The following is an 11,382-nucleotide window of genomic DNA, read 5'->3' on the forward strand; positions in this document are numbered from 1 at the left end:
AGAAAATTCACAAGAAAGGATGTGAAGAAAATGTTTCAACCCTCAAAAGGTAAAAGTAGTCAAAGTTCAAGTTTTAACACTAATATCATTTGTTATGGATGTAACAAGAAAGGACACATCAAGTCAAATTGCTCGGAATTAAAGAAGAAAGAAGAAAAGGAGAAGAAGAAAAAGGAGAAAAAGAAGGAGGAAGCCATGGTGACCCAAGCTACATGGGATACACCAAGCATTGACTCATCGGATGAAGATGAGCTTTGCCATGTTACTCGACATATGGCATTTATGGCTTTTGAAGATGACAAGGAAGTGTCAAGTGAAGATGATTCATCAAATGAAGAGGAATCAAGTGATGAATCATCATCAAGTGATGATGATGAGGTAAAAGAATCTCTCAAAGTAGAATTTCTTTATAAAACTATTGCTCATCTCAAAAATGTTTTTGTCAAATCACAATCTAAGGTGAAGACCTTGAAAGAAAAGCTTAGGACCATTAAAATTGATGCATGTATGTCTAGTGAGTCAAATATGCTCAAGGAAGAAAATGAAAAGTTAAGAGCATGTTTAGAAAAATTCACAAATGGATCCAAGTATCTAGATCTGATCATTAGAGATCAAAGAGCCGTTTACAATAAAGTCGGAATAGGATATAGACCTAAGGAAAAGGAAATTGCATATATGTCTCTAATTAAGGGTACTAGAAATGATGCACTTAGGAACAAAGTTAAGAAAAATCTTAAAGGGAAGGTAAAACAAGCTTGGGTGCCTAAGAAATATTTAAATGATATTTTCAAATCAAGTGCATGAGTACCAAAGAGTTGTGTGTTTTATGTTTATTAGGTAGAGGAGAAGAAGGATGCAAGTATGTGGATTGTGGATAGTGGTTGTTCAAGACATATGACCGGTGATGTGAGCAAGTTCTCCACTATAAATTATATAAAGAAGGGAACGATGTCATTTGGGAATAGTGGAAAGCTCAAGATTATAGGTAAAGGTACAATTGAGGTATCATCTACAATCACCATTCATAAAGTCCTATTGGTTAAAAATATGGGGTTCAATTTGCTTAGTGTTAGCTAATTATATGATGTCGGATATAATGTAGAGTTTCACCCCGATAAGTGTATAGTTAAGCACAAAAATCTTGAAAATGTTGTACTAAAAGGATTTAGAAAAGTAAATCTTTATTATGTTGATCTTTCATATGCTTCTAATCCTCCTATTAAGTGTTTGATATCAAAAGAAGAGGAATGATGACTATGACATAGAAGATTTGGACATATCAATATGAGGAACATAGCCAAGGTAGCCAAGATGGAGCTAGTAAAGGGACTATCAAAGATCAAGTACATCAAGGATAAGTTGTGTGATGCATGTCAAGAGGGTAAGCAATCAAGGTCAACACACAAAGGTAAAACTTTAACTAGCACTTCATTACCGTTAGAATTATTGCATTTGGATCTTTTTTATTGTTATAGAACACCTTCCTTGGTAGGTAACAAATATTGTTTGGTGATAGTAGATGATTACTCTATATATATTTGGGTTTATTTCTTGAAACATAAGGGAAAACTTTAGAAACAATTATAGGATTTACCAAGAGGATAGAAAACGAAAAGAACATCAAAATTGATAGAATTAGGAGTGATCATGGTGGAGAGTTTGAGAATTTGAACTTTTCTAAGTTTTGTCTAGAAAATGACTATAAGCATGAATTCTCTTGTCTAAGAATGCCTCAACAAAATGACGTAGTGGAGAGGAAGAATCGAGCTTTACAAGAGGCGGCTAGAACCATGTTCAATGCATATTCCTTACCAAGCTATTTGTGGACCGAAGCGGTTAATACTGCTTGTTACATTCAAAATCGTGTCTTGATTCATAAGTTTTTAGGGAAAACACCTTTTGAACTATGGAATGATACAATCCCTACAATTCACTATTTTAAAGTCTTTGGTTGTAAGGTTTATATTCTTAATACTAAAGATGACTTAGAAAATTTTGAGGCCAAGTCAAATGAGGGAATTCTAGTTGGATACTCATCTACTAGTAGAGGATATAGAGTATACAACAAAAGGATTCAAACGGTTGAAAAATCATCCAATGTTGAGTTTGATGAGTCCACTAGTACTTACCCTAAGAAATCATCTATTGATAAGGATATAATCGAACAAAATCAATCCATCACTCAAGAAATACAAAACTTACATTTAGGGGGTATGGATCAAGGGGGAGAAAGAGATGATTCAGATGATGAAAGAAATAATGTAGAAAATGATCCTCCTAAAAATGATGATTCCATAACTTTGAGGACAGTAAGGCATCATCAAGATCATCCTATTGATCAAATAGTTGGAGATGTGGGGCAAGGGGTAAGGATTAGATCCTACTTTAGAGATCATACTAGTCAAATTGCTTTAATATCACAATTTGAACCAAAATCAATTGATGAAGTTTTAGTTGATACGGATTGGATTCTAGCAATGCAAGAAGAGTTGAACCAATTTGAGAGAAGTATGGAACTTAGTTCCAAGACCCAATGATAGTACAATTATTACAACAAAATGGGTGTTTAGGAACAAATTGGATGATCAAGGAAAAGTGACTAGAAATAAAGCTAGGTTAGTGGCTAGGGGCTTTAATCAAGTTGAATGACTTGACTATGATGAAACCTATGTTCCGATTGCTCGATTAGAGTCTATTCGGATCCTATTAGGATATGCCGCTTATATGAGTTTTAAACTTTATCAAATGGATGTGAAATCAGCATTCCTAAATGAGTTTATTAAGGAGGAAGTGTATGTGGAACAACCACCCGGATTTGAAGCCATAGACTATCCAAATCATGTTTATAAACTTAAAAAAGTCTTATATAGGTTAAAATAAGCTCCCCGGGCTTGGTATGAAAGACTCTCAACCTTCTTAATCTCCAAAGACTTTAGAAGAGGAACAATTGACCCAACCCTATTTTTAAAATCTAAGGATGGAGATATTTTTGTTGCACAAGTTTATGTTGATGATGTTGGGACTGATTATGTAGCTAGGGGGTGAATAGCTCGGCGCGATCTCGTGCTCGTCGTTGCTTGTTTCTTCAAGGATATGTAGTAGAAATACAAAGAAACAACTACAACAAACGCTAACAAGATGATTTACTTGGTATTCACCTCACAAGAGGTGACTAGTCCAAGGATCCAGACACTCACGCACCCTCCACTATGAAATCACTCCTTTTCGGTAACTACCGGAGGCGAAGAAGCCTTACAAGCTCACAATACAAGAAGAAAGGAAAGGGAACAAAGATACAAGCAAAAGCTTACAAGATGTACAGTAAACCCTAACCCTAGCTTCTTCTTCTTCGCCTCTTGAATTGGACAAGCTTCTAAGAATCTTCAAGATCTGGCGTGAGAGCTATGTGGAGAAGCTTTGGAAGTCCTGTGAAGATTTGAGATGAAACAGTGTAAGTTCTACCGAGAGAACAGCTCGTCAATAGCTAAATACGACGCTAACGGTCGGATCCCGATCGATTGGATTGCTCCCAATCGATCGGGGACGCTTTGGATCAATTGGCTGATCGATCCAGAGCGCCTCTGTGCTCTCGGGAATTACCTGAATCGATCGACTGATCGATCCAGCCTTTATCGCGCGAAATCGCAGCTCCCAATCGATCCACAGATCGATTGGGGAATCTGAATCGATCGACCAATCGATCGATCCAGCGCCGTTCTGTGCGATCGCGCACTTGTCCCAATCGATCCATTGATCGATTGGGAGGAGGTTTGTCGCGAAGACTCGCCCAATCGATCGGCCGATCGATTGGGCATGAGCCAATCGATCGGCTGATCGATCCAGCTCATGATTTCTCTCTAAAATCAAGTCTAAAGCCTCCTAAACCAACATCTGGTCACCTATGACCTGTTGGTACATTATGTCTAGCATCCGGTCACCCTTGTCCTGCTAGAACTCGCTCACCTGTGTCCGATCACCCTTGACCCACTTGGACTTATCTTCACCAGATGTCCGATCAACCTTGATCCACCTAGATTTCCCATGCCAAGTATCCGGTCAATCCCTTTGACCTACTTGGGCTTCCCAACACCAGATGTTCGATCATCCTTGATCCATCTGGATTTTCCTTGTCTGGCTTCACTCACCAGGACTTCCCTTTTTCCTAGCTTCACTCACTAGGACTTCATGTCTGCTTGGCTTCACTCACCAGGACTTCATGTTTGCCTGACTTCACTCACCAGGACTTCATGTTTGCCTGACTTCACTCACCAGGACTTCCCTTCTGTCTAGCTTCACTCACTAGGTCTTTCACCTGGCTTCACTCATCAGGATTTTCCTTTTGCCTAGCTTCACTCACTAGGTCTTTCACCTGACTTCTCTCACCAGCTTCACTCACTAGATCTTTTACTTGGCTTCTCTCACCAGGATTTCCTTTTTTGCCTAGCTTCACTCACTAGGTCTTTCACCTGACTTCACTCACCAGGATTTCTCTTCTGCCTAGCTTCACTCACTAGGTCTTTCACCTGACTTCACTCACCAGGATTTCCTCTTTTGTCTAGCTTCACTCACTAGGTCTTTCACCTCGCTTCACTCACCAGGATTTCTTCGTCAATTATTCAGTCAACCTTGACCTACTTGAATCTTTTTCACACATGAATAATTGCACCTGCAATCTTCATGTATTTGTTGAAGTGTATACTAAAAGCCTAGTTTTTGTATAAACATTTATAAGAATCACATTAGTCAAGTGTTTACATTAATATATACCAAATGTAGATGTTCAATTAATTTATATTGTAGATAACATAGTGTGTGGTGTCACACACAGAAGATCGTGTTATCGGTTCTTTATAAATTATAAACAGTAGCTCACGACTAAGATGGAAAAGAACAAACCATTGGAATAGTCGTAGTGTAATTAGGTATTAGTTTATCTTGACTAATAGATTACACTAGTACACTCTAAGTGTATTGAGCAGGACCATTTAAGGTAAGTTCTTTTTATACTGATTTAATAAAAGAACTAGACCTTAGTTATTATGGAAATATGTGCTCTTAATCCTAATATAATAACAAGCACATATATTTAATATTTATTTCTTTGACTTATCAAAGGGTGAGATTTAGCTCGATAAATCAAAATGCCCAATAAGTTGGGAAATGATGTTACTTATAGTGTGACTTGTTGATTATAGAAGGAAACTATGTCCTAGTAATCTAGGTTGATAATGTCCCCAAGAGGAGCTCATAAAGATTATTATGTTAAACCCTACAGGTGGACTTAGTCCGACATGACGATAAGGTTGAGTGGTACTACTCTTGGACTAAGATATTAATTAAATGAGTTGTCAGTAACTCACTTAATTAGTGGACATTTGACATCTTAAACACAGGGAGACTAACACACTCATAATAAGAAGGAGCCCAAAAATGTAATTTGGGATTGGTGCAGTAGTTCAATAATAATTCTTTAGTGGTATGAATTATTATTGATGAAGTTAAGTTGCGTGTTCGGGGTGAACACGGGTGTTGGAGTGTATACTGAAAGCCTAAGCTTTTGTAAACATTTATTTTGAATAAAGAATCACATTTGGTCAAATTATCTACATTTGTTCAATTAATTTATATTGTAGATAACATAGCATGTGGTGTCACATGCAGAAGATAATGTTATCAGTACCTTATAAAATATAAACAGTAGCTCACGACCAAAATGGAAAGGAACAAATCATTAGAAGGTCGTAGTGTAATTAGGTATCAGTTTATCTTGACTGTATAATTACACTAGTACACTTAGAGTGTATTGAGTAGGACCATTTGAGGTCGTTTCTTTTATACTGACTTTGTAAAGGAACAAAAACCTCAGTTATTATGGAAGTGTGTGCTCTTAATCCTAATATAATAACAAGCATATATATTTGATATTTATTTCTTTAATTTATCAATGGGTGAGATTTAGTTCGATGAATCAATAAGCCCGATAAGTTGAGAAATGATATCACTTATAGTGTGTGTTGTTGATTATAGAAGGAAACTGTGTCCTAGAGATACTAGGTTGATAATGTCCTCAAGAGGAGCTCATAAGGATTGTCATGTTAAACCCTGCAGGTGGACTTAGTCCGACATGACGATAAGGTTGAGTGGTACTACTCTTGGACTTAGATATTAATTAAATGAGTTGTCAGTAACTCATTTAATTAGTGGACATTCGATATCTTAAACACAGGGAGACTAACACGCTCATAATAAGAAGGAGCCCAAAAATGTAATTTGGGATTGGTGCGGTAGTTCAATAATAGTTCTCTAGTGGAATGAATTATTATTGATAAAATTAAGTTGTGTGTTCGGGGCGAACACGGGATGCTTAATTTTATCGGGAGACCAAAACCAATTCCTCCTCTCGGTCCCTATCGTAGCCTCTTATTTATAGAGTACTATACCTACCTATACCCACCTTCTATACCCACCCAAAGGGGGCCGGCCAATCTAGCTTGGGAACCAAGCTAGGGCCGGCCTAGGTATATATTGGGGTAGTCGGCCCTAGCTTGAACCCAAGCTAGTGGGGGCCGGCCAAATTAAGTTAAAAGGAATTTTAATTTTAATTTTTATTATGTGGAAGAAATAATTTATTAAAGAGAATTAAAATTAAAATATCTCTCTTGTAAAAGATCTACAAAAGATTAAAGAAAGAGATTAGATCTCTTTCCTTATTTGTAGATTGGTGAGATATTTTATTTTCTCTTTAAAATTATCCACATGTTGATAAAATTAAAATTATAGAAATTTCCTTTTATCAACCATGAAGAGATTTTAAAAGAGAAATTTTATTTTTAAAATTTCCGGAAACAAATTAGGAAGTTTTAATTTGTTGATTAAAACTTGTCTAATTTATTTCCTCTTGATGTGGCCGGCCATTAGAGTTTAATTGGGAAATTTTATTTTATTTTTCTCAATTAAATCATGTCAAGGAAATTAAGGAAATTTTATTGTAATTAAATTTCCTAATTTACCCAGGCCAAGGAATGTAAAAGAAGGGGTAGGGGTGCCTTCATGAGACTAAACCTCTATTATTTTCTCTCCCTCTTTTGTTCCTTGGTGTGGCCGGCCTTCATCATCATCTCCCTCTCTTCCTCTTGTGGTGGCCGAACCTCTCTCAAAGGCTTGGAGCTCTTGTGGTGGCCGGATACTACTTGGAGAAGAAGAAGAAGAAGGAGAGGAAGCTAGCATCTCTTGGAGCTTGGTTAGTGTTTTGATTTTCTTCCTTGGTGAAGCTTCTTTCTTTGTGGCCGAACCTAGCTAGGAGGAGAAGAAGGTGGTTGGTGATTTCTCATCTCGGAAGATCGTTGTCCACACAACGTCCGAGGTTAGAAGAGGAATACGATAGAAGATCAAGAGGTTTTTCTACAAGGTATAACTAGTAATTTTTCTTTCCGCATCATGCTAGTTATTTATGGAAATAATACCAAATACAAGAGACTTACGTTCTAGAATTTCGAATATGTTTTTCGATGTTGTGTTCTTTTATTTTTTTTCTTTTCCTTGTGATTTGATTGTTCTTTTTGGTTAACCTAAAGTTATTTTAGGAAATTAAATATTAGATTTCTATAAAAGGTTTTGTCTAGTCGGTGGTGGTTGCTCCCATATCCAAGAAGGCCGTGTGCCTCGCCACGTCAGTACTGGGAACCAATTATGGAAATTAATATTTAATGGAATTAATAACTTAAGGTGATTTGGGTCGAACGTGTTAAGTTCCGCAGGAGATCCAAGTCAAAACCTAAAAGAACAAATAGATTAAGTTTTGGATCAAACGTGTTAAGTTCCGCAGGCGATCCAAAAATTAATTTAAAAGAACACATGGTAGGTAGGAAAAGGTTCAGATCTTTGTACAAAATTTTTGTACAGTGGAACCTCTAGGTTTTCCGAGTAGCAACCAACAACGGGAAGCTTAATTTCATCGGGAGACCAAAACCAATTCCTCCTCTCGGTCCCTATCGTAGCCTCTTGTATATAAAGATTTATACCCACCACATACCACCTTCTTATCCATCCTAATGGGGCCGGCCAAGCTAGCTTGGAACCCAAGCTAGGGTCGGCCAAGACCAAGTGGATGAGCCAAGTTGGTGGCTGGCCAAAGCTTGGGTCCCAAGCTTAGGTGGCCGACCACTAGAAAATTAAAAGGAATTTTTATTAAAATTATTTCTTATGTGGATATCATTATTTTAAAAGAGAGTTTAAAATTTAAATATTTCTTTTTATAGCCTTCTACAAAAGATTAAGAAAAAATTTGAAATCTTTCCTTATTTGTAGATTGAAAGGAGATTTTAATTTTGAGAAAACTTTCCTTTTTAACCATGTTCATATTCTCTTTTATTAGTTTCTACAAAAGATTTGATATCTTTCCTTATTTGTAGATTAAAAAGAGATTTTAATTTTTAGAGATAACTTTCCTTTTTGAAAATTATCCACATGTTTAAAAGAAAGATTTTAATTTATAAAATTTCCTTTTTACTAACCAATCATGAAGGGATTAAAATTATTGGAGAATTTTTTTATAAATTTCCGGAAACAAATTAGGAAGTTTTAATTTTTGTTTTAATTAAAATTTTTCTTGTTTTGGGGAGAAAGTGGCCGGCCATATGAATTGAGAAAAGAAAATTAATTTTTAATTAATTAAATTTTCTTTTTCATGGCAAAAGATTTAAGGAAATTTTTATTAAAATTTCCTTATTTGTCAAGACCAAGGATTATAAAAGAGGGGGTAGAGGTGCCTTCATGGCTAACGACTCTATTCTATTCTTCCTCTCTTTTCCTCCTTGATGGCCGGTCCTAGCTTCTCCCTCTTCTCTTCTTCTTGTGGCCGACGGCGACCCTTCTTGGAGATCTTGATGGTGGCCGATTCTAGCTAGGAGAAGAAGGAGAGAAAGGAGTTTTTGTTTCTAGCATCCCTTGGAGCTTAGTGGTGGTGGCCGAACCTCACATCTCTTGGAGTTTATGTGGTGGCCGAATCTAGCTTGGAGAAGAAGGAGCTTGGTGGTTCTCGTATCGGAAGATTGTTGCCCACACAACGTCCGAGATAAGAAGAGGAATACGGTAGAAGATCAAGAGGTTATTTTGCTTACAAAGAAAGGTATAACTAGTAATTGTTTTCCGCATCATACTAGTTTTCTTTGTATAGTTATTTATGGAAATACCAAACACAAGAGGCATATGATTCTAGAGTTTTCGAAATAGTTTTTTCGAGTTTGTGTTTTCTTCTTTTTTGAATTTGTGATTCGATTGTTCTTTTTGGTTAATCTAGAGTTATTTAAGGAAATAAATATTAGCTTTCCTTAAAAGGCTTTGCCTAGACGGTGGTGGTTGCTCCCATATCCAAGAAGGTCATGTGCCTCGCCATGCAGTCCTAGAAGTCAATTTTGGAAATTAATATTTATGGAATTAATAACTTAGGTAGATTTGAATCAATAGTGTTAAGTTCCGCTTGCGATTAAAATCTAAACTATTAAGAACAGATAAGTTAAATTTGGAATCAATGATGTTAAGTTCCGTCTACGATTCCTAATTTAACTTCTAAAGAACACAATAAGTTATTTAAAGAAAGGTTCGACACTTGTACAAAAAAATTTTGTATAGTGGAACTGGTACATTTTCCTAGGACTAACCAATAATTGGTATCAGAGTTAGGGTTTGCCTCTGTGTGTTTAGTTTTCAAATTAGGTTATGCACATGTCATACATAATTTAGGCAGGATAATAGTAGGATGTGCTAACTTTGTGGTTGCAGGCTCCAATTATTATGACATATTTTTATTGTGTGTGATTGGACCCTTGGACATGTCAAGGGCATTTAATTGTGTGTGCATGATTGTAAAATTAAATACAGCAGGAGCTGTATTAGTTATTAGGATTTTACATTTTTTGTTCGATCTAGAATTTATGTACATTCCTTTATGGAATATAGGATCGATGTATGTAAAATTCTATATTTGTCGCGGATCGTATCCTTGCGAGGCATGGTGCTATCGGAGGATCAGAGGCGTAGCGGAATAAGAAGCAAGATAGATGCGACAACTCGACCCGATGGCGGTGGCTAAAGATGGCAGCAGCTAGGGTTGGAGCACACGGAGGACAGTGATGAAAATGCCATAATAGTTGGAAAATTATTGATTTTATTTACTGTGATGTGTGTGTATGCATGTGTTATATGCTAGCATAGGTTAAAATTCTTTACCTTAAATAACTAAGTGGGAGAGGGATTAGTATATTAATTCCACGGCCTCCATTACTGGTTTGTAAGTGATGCAACAAGCTTGCGTGTTGGCTCTGAGTATCTCCCTCCACAACGGATGAGTTTGTTTGCGGATCACTAGATTAAACTTCCTTAATGGATGGTTATAGGAAGTTATTTAGGATGTGTGTGATCTTCTCCAACTGAAGGGGCACAATTCTATTTAATGGACTTAGTATCAAGTAATGGTATATACTTAGACACATTTAATAATATCCTCCTCAACGGAGTCACTGCTATCACTTGTGTGATTAAAGGGAAACCAACTATTAATTTGTTATAAAACTAGGGTGACAAGATAATAAAATTAATGGGTTAAAATCCCTCCTCTTACAAATGATGATTTTGTATACATCCACACTAACGTGACATGCAAAATTCACAGTGTTTTAAGGTGTTGGTAAATTTAAATAGTATTGTTAGAGGAATCAATATTATTTTAAATTTAGAGTCTTGACCAAATATTTGATCAAAGACAGATCAACTATTAATTTTTTTTGTCATAGGTTGACAAGATAATAAAATTAATGGATAAAATCTCTTTTTAGAATTTGTATACGTCCACACTAACGTGACATACAAAATTCACGGGGATTTTGAAATGTTGGTCTTGACCAAATAATTTTGTGATTCTTAGGTTTACAAATGTTAGTCAATCCCCTAGCTGTTATACTATAGAATAGACTTAGTGTTAGAGTGTATACTAAAAGCCTAGCTTTTGGTATGAACATTTATCTAGAAATAAGAATCACATTGGTCAAATGTCTACATTTATGATAAATGTAGTTGCTCAATTAATTTATATTGTAGATAACATGGTGTCACACACAGAAGATCATGTTATCGGTTCCTTATAAATTATAAACAGTGGCTCACGACCATGATAGAAAGGAACAAACCATTGGAAGGTCGTAGTGTAATTAGGTGTTAGTTTATCTTAACTATATAATTACACTAGTACACTTAGAGTGTATTGAGTAGGACCATTTGAGGTCGTTTCTTTTATACTGACTTTATAAAGAAACAAAGACCTCGGTTATTATGGAAGTCTGTGCTCTTAATCCTAATATAATAACAAGCACATATATTTGATATTTA

This window comes from Zingiber officinale, chromosome 1B, assembly GCF_018446385.1.
Source record: "Zingiber officinale cultivar Zhangliang chromosome 1B, Zo_v1.1, whole genome shotgun sequence".
Classification (NCBI taxonomy): domain Eukaryota; kingdom Viridiplantae; phylum Streptophyta; class Magnoliopsida; order Zingiberales; family Zingiberaceae; genus Zingiber; species Zingiber officinale.